This window comes from Carcharodon carcharias, chromosome 24 (genome assembly GCF_017639515.1).
Source record: "Carcharodon carcharias isolate sCarCar2 chromosome 24, sCarCar2.pri, whole genome shotgun sequence".
NCBI classification, from domain to species: domain Eukaryota; kingdom Metazoa; phylum Chordata; class Chondrichthyes; order Lamniformes; family Lamnidae; genus Carcharodon; species Carcharodon carcharias.
The window spans coordinates 15496571-15511308 of record NC_054490.1 but is presented as its reverse complement, the minus strand read 5'-3'; positions in this window follow the sequence as shown (position 1 = coordinate 15511308).

Below are 14738 nucleotides of genomic sequence, written 5' to 3'. Positions count from 1 at the left end.
ACTGCAGGAATTCACCAAGGCTCCTTAGACAGCACCTTCCAAACCCACGACCATAACCATCTAGGACAAGGGCAGCAGACACATGGGGAACACCACCAACTGGAAGTTCCTCTCCAAGTCACTCACTATCCTGACTTGGGAATATATCGGCCGTTCCTTCATTGTAACTGGGTCAAAATCCTGGAACTCCCTCCCTAACAGCGCTGTGGATGTAGCTACACCACATGGGACTGCAGCGGTTCAAGAAGGCAGCTCACCCACCACCTTCTCAAGGGGGCAATTAGGGATGGGCAATAAATGCTGGGCCCAGCCAGCGAAGCACACATCCCATGAATGAATGAATGAAAAAAAGCTGAACATGGTCCTGAAATGTCCCAATAGATACTACAACATTTATTCAGCAACTGCCAGGTCACAGGAGAAAATTCTCCAAGTCAACACTTTCAACAAACACTGAAACATTCAATAAAGCAGGACACGCAAAAAAATCAACACCAGTTCCTTTGCTGAGGCTCGCTGGTCTGTTCTGATTCCCTGGTGAGTGGTAATTACCTGTAGATATCTTGTTCTGACCTGATAACCAGGATATGAAGTTGACACCCTTTGACCCACAGCCGACTGCAACGTTCCTTTTCACAATTCCCCTGTGCACAGCCACTTGCTCCCCTTATTCTGCGCACAGCTGTTAGCGAAGGCCTTTGTCCTCTCTTCGAGGTTGTAGCACGCAGCTTTGCAGGAACATTGACTGACCCTCTCTCCATCCCGATCTCTCCCCCATTCCTTCTGCCTCTTCCTCTCTCTCGCCCTCTCGCGAGCCCAGCACGCTCTGCTCGTATAAAAACAGAAAAATGCCGGAGAAACTCAGCAGGTCTGACAGCATCCGCGGAGAGAAAGACAGAGTTAACGTTTCGAGCCCACACAACTCTCTCTTTTTATTTCAGCTTTCAGGATTGGCCGGGTGGTTAACAGTGAGGTTGAGTGTCTTGGGCTACAGGAAGATCTAGGTGGGATAGTCAAATGGGCAGATAAGTGGCAGATGGAATTTAACCCTGAAAAGCATGAGGTGATAAACTCTGGAAGGAGTAATTTGACAAGGAGGTATTTAATGAATGGCATGGCACCAGGAAGTTCTGAGGAACAAAGGGACCTTGGCATGTGTGTCCACAGATCTCTGAAGGCAGAGGGGCATGTTAGTGGGGTGGTGAAAAAGGCATATGGGACACTTGCCTTTATCAATGAGGCGTAGATTACAAAAGTAGGGAGGTCATGTTGGAGTTGTACAGAACCTTGGTGAGGCCACAGCTGGAGTACTGTGAGCAGTTCTGGTCGCCACATTATAGGAAGGATGTGATTGCACTGGAGGGGGTGCAGAGGAGATTCACCAGGATGTTGCCTGGGATGAAACATTTAAGTTATGAAGAGAGGTTGGATAGACTTGGGTTGTTTTTGTTGGAGCAGAGAAGACTGAGGGACGACCTGATCGAGGTGTACAAGATTATGAGGGGCATGGACAGGGTGGATAGGGAGCAGCTGTTCCCCTTTAGTTGAAGGGTCAATCACAAGGGGGCATAAGTTCAAGATGAGGGGCAGGAGGTTTAGGGGGGATGTGAGGAGAAGCTTTTTTACCCAGAGGGCGGTGAGGGTCTGGAGTGCGCTGCCTGGGAGGCTGGTGGAGGTGGGATGCCTCACACCCTTTAAAAAGTACCTGGATGAGCACTTGGCACATCATAACATTCAAGGCTATGGGGGCAAGTGCTGGTAAATGGGATTAGGGAGGCAGCTCAGGTGTTTCTCACGTGTCGGTGCAGACTCGATGGGCCGAAGGGCCTCTTCTGCACTGTGATTCTGTGATTTCCAACCCTGGCAGTATTTTGCTTTTATGCTCTGCTATTATCTCAGAGAACCTTTGCTGTGGGGATTCTAAGGCTTGTATCTCCTTCCTTACAATATGGCGCACTGACCTCCACCTCACAGAGGCTGAGCGTCAACTCGCAGACGCTTCCTCCTACCTCCCCCTGGACCATGACCCCACCACTGAACATCAAGCCATTGTTTCCAGGACTGTTACTGACCTCATCTCCTCTGGCGATCTTCCTTCTACAGCTTCCAACCTGATAGTCTCCCAACATCGGACGGCCCGCTACTACCTCCTACCCAAAATCCACAAACAGGACTGTCCCGGTAGACCGATCGTCTCAGCTTGCTCCTGCCCCACGGAACTCATTTCTCGTTATCTTGACTCCCTTCTCTCTCCCCTTGTCCAGTCCCTTCCCACCTACATCCGTGATTCCTCTGACACCTTACGTCATATCAACAATTTCCAGTTCCCTGGCCCCAGCCACTTGCTCTTCACCATGGACGTCCAATCCCTCTACACCTCCATCCCCCACCAGGATGGTCTGAGGGCCCTTAGCTTCTTCCTCGAACAGAGGCCCGAACAATCCCCATCCACCACTACTCTCCTCCGTCTGGCTGAACTTGTTCTCACGCTGAACAATTTCTCCTTTAACTCCTCTCACTTCCTCCAATAAAAGGTGTGGCTATGGGTACCCGCATGGGCCCCAGCTATGCCTGTCTCTTTATGGAGTATGTGGAACATTCCTTGTTCCAGTCCTACTCCGGCCCCCTTCCACAACTTTTTCTCCGGTACATCGATGATTACTTCGGTGCTGCTTCATGCTCTCGTCGGGACCTGGAAAAATTTATTAATTTTGCTTCCAATTTCCACCCCTCCATCATTTTCACATGGTCCATCTCTGACACTTCCCTTCCTTGACCTATCTGTCTCAATTTCTGGTGATAGACTGTCCACCAATATCCATTAAAAGCCTACCGACTCCCACAGCTACCTCGACTACAGCTCCTCACACCCTGCTTCCTGTAAGGACTCCATCCCATTCTCTCAGTTCCTTCACTTCCGTCGCATCTGTTCTGACAATGCTACCTTCAAAAACAGTTCCTCTGACATGTCCTCCTTCTTCCTTAACCGAGGTTTTCCACCCACGGTGGTTGACAGGGCCCTCAACCGTGTCCGGCCCGTCTCCCATGCATCCGCCTTCTTCTCCCTCCCAGAAACATGATAGGGTCCCCCTTGTCCTCACTTATCACCCCACCAGCCTCCGCATTCAAAGGATCATCCTCCGCCATTTCCGCCAACTCCAGCATGATGCCACCACCAAACACATCTTCCCTTCACCCCCCCGGTGGCATTCCGCAGGGATTGTTCCCTCTGGGACACCTTGGTCCACTCCTTCATCACCCCCTACGCCTCAACCACCTCCCAAGGCACCTTCCCATGCAACTGCAGAAGGTGCAACATCTGCCCCTTCACTTCCTCTCTCCTCACCGTCCAAGGGCCCAAACACTCATTTCAAGTGAAGCAGCATTTCACTTGCACTTCCCACAATTTATTCTACTGCATTCGCTGCTCCCAATGCGGTTTCCTCTACATTGGAGAGACCAAACGCAGACTGGGCGACCACATTGCAGAACACCTTCGGTCTGTCCGCAAGCATGACCCAGACCTCCCTGTCGCTTGCCATTTTAACACTCCACCCTGCTCTCTTGCCCACATGTCTGTCCTTGGCTTGCTGCATTGTTCCAGTGAAGCTCAACGCAAACTGGAGGAACAGCTCCTCATCTTCCGACTAAGCACTTTACAGCTTTCCGGACTGAATATTAAGTTCAACAGTTTTAGATCATGAGCTCTGTCCTCCATCTCCACCCTCTTTCTGATCTCCCCTTTTTTTTCCAATAATTTATATAGATTTTTCTTTTCCCACCTATTTCCATTATTTTTAAATGTATTTCCATCCATTGTTTTATCTCTACCTTTTAGCCTATTTCGATCCCTTCCCCCCACCCCCACTAGGGCTATCTGTACCTTGCTCATCCTGCTTTCTACCCTTAATTAGCACATCCTTTAGATAATATCACCACCTTCAACACCTCTTTGCCCTTTTGTCTATGACATCTTTTGGTTATCTCCACCTATCACTGGCCCTTTATCCAGGTCTACCCTCCCCCCAACCCTTAAACCAGCTTATATTTCACCTCTTTTCTATTTTTCCTTAGTTCTGTTGAAGAGTCATACGGACTCGAAACGTTCACTGTGTTCCTCTCCACAGATGCTATCAGACCTGCTGAGTTTTTCCAGGGATTTTTGTGTTTGTTTTGGATTTCCAGCATCTGCAGTTTTTTGCTTTTACCTCCTTCCTTACGTCTGGAGATTAACACTTGACCCAGCGCTCCAGCTGTGGTCTTACCAGAGCCCTGTACAATTGCAGCAACCCTTCCTTACACTTGTTCTCCAATCCCTTTGCAATAAAGACCAACACCTCGAGGTTGGTGGAGCTTACGAAAAGTCTTCCTGGAATGGGAGATGTTGACGTGAGTGGTAATGCCACTGGACTAGTAATTCCGAGACCCAGACTCATGCTCTGGGAACACCGATTGGAATCCCACCGTGGCACCTGTTGGGGTTTAAATCCAATTAATAAAACCTGGATTTGGAAGTTCATTCGATAATAGGGGCCGTAAAACTATCATCGGCTGGTGTAAAAACCCATCTGGTTCACAAATGCCCCTTTAGGGAAGGCCACCTGCTGTCCTCACCCGGTCTGGCCTGCATGTGACTCCAGGGCCACAGCAACATCGTTGACTCTTAACTGCCCCCTGAAATGGCCGAGCAAGGGCAATTAGGGATGGGCAACAAATGCTGGCCTTGCCAACGATGCCCCACATCCCGTGAAACAATAACTAAGAAAAACTTCCTGAAATGGCATTTGATGCTCTGTTTATTGTTAATATTTACACCAGAGATGGTTCATTTTTTTGTTTACCAGAAGTATTAAGAGTCATTTGCTCAGGCAGAGTTTTATATGGAGCTACATCCTTACGGTGGACATTTTATGTTGGCACAGCACTGGGACATTTACCACCGGGACTGCCTCTTCACCAGCGGGAGAATTCTCCTGGCCTTCAAAAGATAGCGGGAATGGGCGAGGGAAAACCTCGGAGTGGAAATGAGGGAGGGGCAATGGGCAGGGGCACTCTGGAGGGAGACATAGCGGGTGGAAAGTGAGGAGGGGTCATGCGAGAATAAGACTGGCTGTTGTATCTTGCCCTGTCCTACACGGGGTGCCGTGACTCTCCTCCTGACACACACACATCTGGTCATCCAGCCGCCAACTCTCAGCCTTGGCCCACTACTCTTTACCCCATGTCCGGCTCCTAAGAACATAAAAAATAGGAGCAGGGGTAGGCCGTTCAGCCCTTTGAGGCCGCCCCGCCGTTCAATGAGATCACGGCTGACCTTCTATTCCAACATCGTTTCCCTGCACAATCCCCATATCCCTTGATGGTTTTCATGTGCAGGAATCTCTCAAAACCTACCTTGAGCATACCCGACCTACTGAGCATCTACATCCCTCTGGAGCGGAGAATTCCAAAGATTCACTCCCCTCTGGAGTGAGGAAATTCCTCCTCATCTCAGTCTGAAACGGCCTGCCCCTTTATTCAGAGACTCTGACCCCAAGCCCTCCAGCTGTTCCATCACCTCTTGCCCATCATTCAAACCTGTTTAGCTTTTATTTTTTTAAACACGTCCCCTCTGGTCCTCAACTCTTGCCCTCTCCCTGCTGACAGTTATGTCGCGTCCACTGGTCTGTCATTCAGGAATAATCCGGTATTTCCAACATTGTGAACACCACCCCTGCCCCAGCCCTCACACCTTCCCCCACCCCACATCCTCTCACCCCGGCCACCCCCACCTCTGTGGTGATTTCCAGATCACCAGTGATTCCTGATGGTCTTCAGTTTAACTTTTCCAACATTCATTCCTCCAAGGGGGACGGGCGTCGCTGGCAAGTCCAGCGTTCGTTACCCGTCCCTAATTGCCCTCGAACGGAGTGGATTTCCCGGCCACTCCAGAGGCCACTAAGAGTCAGCCGCGTCGCTGTGGGTTTGGATCACGCGTGGGCCAGACTGGGTAAGGGATTTCCTTCCCTGAACGAGATGGGGTTTTGTTTTTTAAAAACAATATTCGACGATGGTCACCATTACTGAGACCGGTCATCCATTCCAGGTTCATGGATTAATTCAATTTAAAATCTACCAGCTGTCATGTTGGGATTGGAACCTGTGTCCCAAGAGATTAACCTAGGCCTCTGGTTTGCTAGCCCAGTGACATTAGCACTACACCACCGTCCAGCCCTTAGTTGAGCGAAGGACGGGATAATCATTGCATTCATCGACTGGCAATGCTGAGTCACACCGCTCAGCTGCTCTCAGTTGTGTAGTTAGTTTAATAAATTGAACAATTGACATTACTAGATATTTAACCGCATTCATTACCTGCTCTCCGAATTTGGACTGAGTCACCCCATAAATAGATGTCTTTGTGTGGCAACTTAAATTAGGCAGCTTCACTCCGACTCTTTTCACAACATGTTCAGAATCATTATAATCTCTGGGATTTGCCCCTGCGATGAGATAATACAAGACAATTGCAACAATTGTAGATCCTAGGAGTATGAAACTGCCGGAGATGGTGAAGAGTAAAATCACAGACTTCCTCCTGCTCTCCACCCCTGGGTCACTGCCATTCTCTCCCTTGCCCCAACCCCTCAGTCCCTTATGGACTTGACTGGAGACTAAAATGGATGGTCAGAGCGTTGAGCAGCAGGATTAAAACGAATGGGAGGCGTGGGGTTAAAACCGTGTCAAACCATGCAAGTCCCACCCATCTGGGCTCAGTACAATAGCTTGGCTTATCATAACATCCCCACGGTACATTGTCCATTATCCCTCCAGGTTCCTGTGTAAAGTAGTGTGGGGTGTTTTTTAAACAGAGCAGAATGCCGGTTGTTGCTAGAACGACAGCCACAGTTTTCTCAGTGCAATATTTTATCTTCAGCTACTGGCAACAAATGGCCGCGAATTGATCAAAGGAGAACATGACAGAGAATCAGACAGAACAGTCTTCAGCTGCACGACTCAAGGTATAGGTAACACCACACACAAGGGTGATGTTCAGGAAAGATTGTGGGAAATAAAAAATAACTGTTTCAATGCAGTATAATGTCAATGAAAATGAACAGTAGATCCACTGCGGTCATGGCCACGAGGTAGCCAAGTGGTGCAAGTGGAGAGCCCACACTTTCCATGGGACAGGATCTCAATCGCCAGTAAATTAACTGTAAGACAGAATGGAAAATAAATTGGAAATTACTGATCAAACATGCTCAGTGTCTGACCCAGGCAGCAAAGGCTGCGTTTTAACATTAAAAACCTGCGAGCTTAAGTGGTTCAGAGGTTACAAATTAAAAACCTCAAACCCCACTCCAAGGCACCACCAACCCAACCACTTCGAGGTTTACCTGAGTCAGACAGGGAGGGTACAGACTACATTATAATGGAGCTGGAAGTCTGTGACATAACCTGAAGAATCTTGTTTCAGACACCAGGAAGTAGGCTTTGAGGTCTTTATTAACAAGTTATAAGGGGCGCGTGAGGAGCCAGGCGACTACACCAGAATGCAACGGAAACTGAATGAGCAGTGAATTAGGCTCAAATGGTAAGTTCTGCTAAGTCCTTTTCAGGTTTAACCATAGATTAAGATTCAAGATCTGACATAAGTAAGTTAGGTTAGCTTGCTGGAGTGGCAGTTATCAGTCAACTACCTGAAAGCAATTGGTTCAAGTGGCGTTAATTTCTGTAGCATGAAGCTAAACTAACTAGCGATTCATCAGAGGGTCTACAAAAGAGACAGGCTTTTCAAACCGCAAGGTCAGTAAGGGGCGGGCAAGGATACAGGCGGCCATGTCGAAGTGAGACAGAGACCGAGTGAGTAGCGAATTAAGCTCATGTGGGAAGTGGGTGCATGGGGTAAAGAGGTGTGGTATACATAGAAATGATTCTAATTTGGGAATAGGAGCAGCTGAGCAGAAATAGACCTGGGCGTAAACCTCATCTATGGAGCTGAATTTGAACAAAACAATCAAAGTGACATCACCGGAAACCTGTAAGTTCATTGGTGGGTAAGAAACTGCTGTTAGGGATTGTCTTTAAATAGATGTAAATTAAAAAAGCATATTAATTTTAAAGTGGTAGCTATTTGGATTTGAGTAAAAAGTAGTCGGAAGAAGTGGAAGTCAGGGTCAGTATCGTAAAGTAATATAAGTAAACCGAAGTAAAATAAAGTTAACCTAAGGAAAGGAAACTTAAAACATGGCAGGGCAGCTCCGTCATGTGGAATGCGTGTCCTGAAATATGTGGGAAGTCGTGGACCGTACTGGTGACCTAGACAACCACATGTGCAGGAAGTACTGCCAGCTGCAGAAACCTGAGCTCCGGGTTTTGGTGGCTGGGGTCACTGTGGTGCATCTGTGAAGCTGAGAGCTACATGGATAACATGTCCAGAGAGGTGGTCACACTGCAGGTTAGGAGCGGGGAGGCAAAAAAGGAACAGGTGACTGCCAGACCATGCAGGAGATCCCTGGAGTCCCGCTCGCTAATCAGTTTTGGATACTGCTGAGGGTGTTTTTTGTCCTTTTTGTTCATGGGATGTGTGGGTATCACTGGCTAGGTCAGCACTTATTGCCCATCGCTTGGGAACTGAGTGACTTGCTAGGCCATTTCAGAAACAACCACATTGCTGTGGGTCTGGAGTCACATGTAGACCCAGAGCAGCAGATTTCCCTCCCTAAAGGGGAATTAGGGAACCAAATGGGGTTTCATTGCAATCAATTCATGGTCATCGAATTTTTTTTTATTGAATTCAAATTTCACCATTTGCCATGGTGGGATTTGAACCTGGGTCCCCAGAGAATTACCCTGGGTCTCTGCATTACCAATCCCAGTGACAATACCACTGGCTCCTCAGAAGAGTACAGTCAGAGCCATGTTTGTGGCACTACGAGCGGCTGGGCTGGACAGGAGGGGAGGAAGAAGAAAGCAAGAGCAATAGGTGATAGGGGGATTCATAGTTAGAGGTCAGACAGGTGTTTCTGCAGCTGTAAGCGTGACTCCTGGATGGTATGTTGCCAGGTGCCAGGATCAAGGATGTCACAGAGCAGCTGCAGGACGTTCTTCTGGGGGAGGGTGAACAGTCAGAGGACATGGTCCATATTGGTAGCAATGACTTAGGTAGGAAGGGGGATGTGGTCCCGTGATCAGAATTTAGGGAGCGAGGTAGAAAATTAGCAAGCAAGGCCTCTAATGTAGTAATCTCCGTATTACTCCCAGTGCCATGTGCCGATGAGTACAGAAATAGGAGGATAAGGCAGATGAATACGTGGCTGGAAAGATGGTTCAGGAGGGAGCGCTTTAGATTCCTGGGACACTGGGACTGGCTCTGGGGGAGATGGCACCTGTATAAGCTGGACGGGTTGCACCTGAACAGAGCCTGGACTGAGTTCCTTGCGGGTCTTTTGCTGGTGCTGTTGGGAGGGCTTTTACCTAACTCGGCACGGGTGTGGGAACCAGGGCAGAATATGAGAGAGGAATACCAGGATGCACAAAACACTGGGACAGACAGATAGCACGAGTATAGAGAATAGTGTGTTAATACGTGGAGTCAGAGTAAGGGAGAAAGTCATGAAGTCTAAAAATCAGGGTGACACTGCATGTATGTGAATGCATGGAGTGTAGTAAATACGATAGGGACCTTACAGGTGCAGGTTGCCATGTGGAATATATGATGTTGTGGCGATAACAGAGACCTGGTTCAATGAAGGGCAGGACTGGGTGTTAAATATTCCTGAGTACAAGGTGTTCAGAAGGGATAAGAAAGGAAGGAAGGGAGGAGGGGTGGTGGTATTGGTTAAGGAGAGCATTGCAGTGCTGGAGAAAGAGGATGTCCCAGAGGGTTCAAGGACAGAATGTATATGGCTAGAGCTAAGGAACCAGGTGTAGTCTATAGGTGGCCAAATAGTGAGAAGGACGTGGAAGAACAAATCTGCAGGGAGGTTACAGAGCGATGCAAACATTATAGAGTAGTTATAATGGGGACTTTAATTACCCGAATTAGACAGGGACAAAGGGAGTGTAAAGGCAGAGATGGGCAAGAGTTCCTAGATTGTGTTCAGGACAATTTTCTACAGCAGTACGTGTAATGTCCACCAAGAAAGGAGGCACTGCTAGACCTGGTTCTTGGAAATGAGGTGGGCCAAGTAGATCAAGAGGAACGTTTAAGAGACAGTGATGATTGTATCATAAAGTTTAGAATGATGTTGTAAAAGGACACTATGCAATCCAGAGTAAGAGTAATTAACTGGGGGAGAGCGGATTTCAATGGGGCAAGAACGGAGTTGGGCCATATAGACTGGAACCAAAGATTGGCATGAAAAGCTGGAGCTGAACAATGGGCTGTCTTCAAAGGAGAAATGGTGCGGACACAGTCAAGGTATATTCCATCGACAGGGAAAGGTAGCACAAACAAATCCAGAGCTCCCTGGATAAAAAAGGAGATTGAAATTAAGATGAAGAAGAAGAACTGTGCTTATATCAGGTGTCAGGAAGAAAATACAATTGAGAATCAAGCTGAATATGGAAGGTTGAGAGGAGAGGCGGAGAAGCGAATAAGAGAAGCCAAGAGGGATTATGAGAAAAGACTGGCAGCCAACATAATGGGGAATCCTAAAGTCTTCTTTAGGCACATAAATAGTAAAAGGATGATAATAGGAGGAGTAGGGCCGATTAGGGACCAAAAAAAGGAATTTACACATGGAGGCAGGGGGTATGGCTGAGGTGTTAAGTGAACATTTTGCATCCGTCTTTACCAAGGAGGCGGATGCTGCCCAGGCCATGGTGACAGTGGAGGAAACTCTGTCACGAGAAGTGTTCACAATTGATAAGGCGGAGGTATTGGATAAACTGTCAGTACTTAAAATTGACAAGGCACTGGAACCGGGTGAGATGCATCCATGGATATTGAAGGAAGTGAGAGTAGAAATTCCAGGGGCACTGGCCACAATCTTTCAGTCTTCCCTAGATTCAGGGGAGGTAGCAGAGGATTGGAGAATTGTAGACCTTATGCCCTTGTTCAAAAAAGGTTGTAAGGATAATCCCAGTAATTATAGATCTGTCAGTTTAACTTCAATGGTGGGGAAGCTTCTGGAGAAAAGTATTCGGAATAGAATTAGTAGTCACATGGAAAAATGTGGGTTGATTTGGGAGAGACAGCATGGATTTCTAAAGGGGAAATCGTGTTTAGCTAACTTGCTGGGGTTATTTTAAGAGATACCAGAGAGGGTTGATGAGGGTAATGCTGTTGATGTGGTGTATATGGACTTACAAAAGGCATTCGATACAGTGCCACACAACAGATTTGTGAGCAAAGTTATTGTACATGGAATAAAAGGGACAGTAGCAATGTGGATACAATATTGGCTGAAAAGTAGGAAGCAGAGAGTAATGGTGAATGGATATTTTTTGGGCTGGAGGAAGGTTTGTTGTGGAGCTCCCCAGGGGTCGGTATTGGGACCCTTGTTTTCCCTGATTATATATTAATGATCGAGATCTTGGTGTGCAGGGGACAATTTCAAAGTTTTCAGGTGATACAAAGCTTGGGAGTGTTATAAACTGTGAGGGGGACAGTGTAGAACTTCCAAAAGAAATGGACAAATTGTTGGAGTGGGCAGATAGGTGGCAGATGAAGTTCAATGTGGAGAAGTGTGAGGTGATGCATTTTGGTAGGAGGAACACGGACAGACAATATGAAATAAAGGGTACAATTCTTAAGGGGGTGCAGGAGCAGAGGGACCTGGGTATATGTGTGAATAAGTCATTGAAGGTGGCAGGACAGGTGGAGAGGGCAGTTCATAAAGCATACAGTATCTGAGGCTTTATTAGTGGGGGCAGCGAGTACAAGAGCAAGGAGGTTATTCTGAAATAAAAGCAAAAAACTGTGGATGCTGGAAATCCAAAACAAAAGCAAAAATACCTGGAAAAACTCAGCAGGTCTGGCAGCATCTGCAGAGAGGAACACAGTTAACGTTTCGAGTCCGTATGACTCTTCACCAGAACTAAGGAAAAATAGAAAAGTGGTGAAATTTTATTCTGAACTTGTATGGAACACTAGTTACATCTCAGATGGACCATGGTGTACAGTTCTGGGCGTCACACTTTAGTAAGGATATGAACACATTGGGGAGAGTGCAGAAGATGTTTACAAGGATGGTTCCAGGGATGAGACACTTCAGTTATGAAGATAGATTGGAGAGGTTGGGACTGTTCTCCTTGGAGAGAAGAAGGCAGAGAGGTGATTTGATAGAGATGTTCAAAATCATGAGGAGTAGACCGGGAGAAGCTGATCCCACTCGCATTCAAGAACAAGAGGGCACAGATTTAAAGTGATTTGCGAAAGAAGCAAATGAGACGTGAGAAAAATCTTTGCACGCAACGAATGTTTTGGATCTTTAATACACAGCCTGGAACTGTGGTGGAGGCAGATTCAATCGAGGCATTCAAGAGGATGTTACATAATGATTTGAATAGAAGCAATGTGCAGGTGTACAGAGAAAAGGCAGGAGATTGGCATTGAGTCACTCATTCGGAGACCTGGTGCAGCCACGAGACGAAACCAGAAGGTGCTTTTAGGGCTGTGGTTAAAAACGACAATGGCTGCTGTTTGAAAGACATGTTCACTGGAACAGGATGAGAGGTATGTACAATGTTGCAGTCCTGGAACAGGGTCTGCCATGAAAGACAATGGTGCCAGAAAGGTGTCCCGGGCCAAGGGAGTTGCCTGACAACAATCTTCCTGAGCAGGTGACCGGGTTTTTGTGTGAGGGCAGTGTAGGAGGATAGCTTCTCTCCTGAAAGGAACAAGACCTAAAACCTCTTTCTCCTGTGCGTGGAAGATTCTACTAATTCCGTAATAATAGCTAGCTGGCCTTTTCTCTTCATATCTCTCTAACCTGCTCTCTTTCTCTCTCCGAAAACCCCTGTCAAGAGGCAAAGTGGAAAATCACCGTTAGAGACATTGAAAAGCAAGCTCTCTACCAGCAAGCTAAATACTGAAAGTGCTGGAAGACCATCTCGTGTCATCGACAAAGAATTGAAAGGAATTCGGAAGACATCGTTTAAAATCAATGCTCTCTCAGTACAATTCTACACTGACTGATCTTCCCACCAGGACTTTCCCTCAGGAGGTTTCCTGCGTAGAGGGCTGAGCGAACAGCATACGATGTTTCACTGAAAGCCATTAATTTGATAGCTCAGAGGGCTTGCGAGAGTTACAAACAGCGGTTTATTTTCAGTTGAGGCAACGGGATAAAACCACCGAAATAATTCCGGCATCCGACTGAACAGAACGATATCACTGATCTGGCATGCGTATCACTGTGACCACCACGCCAGAAGGGTAAACTTACCAGCCCCAGAGAGCAGACAATGCAGAGATTAACACAATTTCAATAGGCACAACCGCTCACCAGGAACACCAAGGCTGGCAAGGATCGGGCGATACGGTCTGGTGATGTTGTAAATTGTTCTAGGCACACCCTGTGGGTAGCGATCCATCTCCCGCTGCAGGTAATCTCACTGCATTAAGCTCTGCGTCAGTCCACTTCTCGAACCTCTCTGTCATAACCGGAAATCGCCGGGGGGGGATACTGACCCTGCAACGCTTGCTCAAGTTAATTTGAAATCTTTGCACAAACGGATGACTGGCACTGAATTGTCACCGTGTTGTGACAGAATATAGCTAGTCCTGAGATTGAATTGGAAAACTCCCACAGACTGGACAATTCCGGTCTCTTTGACTATCTGGTGACAGTGGGAAGGTATGTTCTTCCAAAAGTGAGGCTGTACTTCCAAACGCCACCAGCCCCATCTCCAGGTCTCGTGCCGCTTTAATGGGGTTGGAACCATATCTCTCAAGACTGAATATTTCTTTTGCAGAGGACCCTGGGAGATTGTTTCTGCTGGTCGGTGGTGGTGGGGGGGGCGGGGTCTAAAACACAGTGGGGTTGTTGGGGGGGGTGGTGCGCAGTCTTGGGATAATGGGTCAGTCATTTAGGGCTGAGGCAAAGAGAAATTACTTCCACCCAAAAGGCCTTTGGAATTCTCCACCCCAGAAGGCTGTGGGATGCTCTGTCATTGAATATATTTAAGGCTTTTGGTCTCCCAAGGAATCATGGGATATGGGGAGTGGGCAGGGAAGTGGAGTTGAAGCCCAAGATTAGCCAAGGTCGGACTGAATGGCAGAGCAGGCCCGATGGGCCTTGTGGTCTACTCCTGCTCCCATTCGCTTAGTTCTTGCTTTTTTATTGTAAGAGATGGGGGTGGGGCAGGGGAGTGGGATGTGACTGTCAAGATGATATAATAATTCTCATGATGTTATTGGAATTTACTGCAGAGCAGAGTAATGGTGGGATGTATCTATGTGCCTATACGTGTCCGCGTGTGTTTGTGTGAGACTTGATTGAACTAGTCTGGCTGCGTTGATGTAAGGACAGAGGCTAGGTTTGAAATGATAATTGGGTAAACTTGGAGAAGTTTAGAAACATAGGTGTCAAGGGAACATTTGCAGTTTGAAATTAACCAGACTAGCTTGTTTTCAAAGGAGGGGTGAAATGTGTCACCTAGTCAGGTGAAGCTTAGAAACAGTGCGTTTATTTTTCCCAAAGATTGCTGGTAAAAATTTCGTGCTATGAGAGGGTTTTATTATCAAGGAGATAAAGTCCAAAGACATAGTGAAACAATGGGTATTTGCATTCAAGGATGAAGATTTG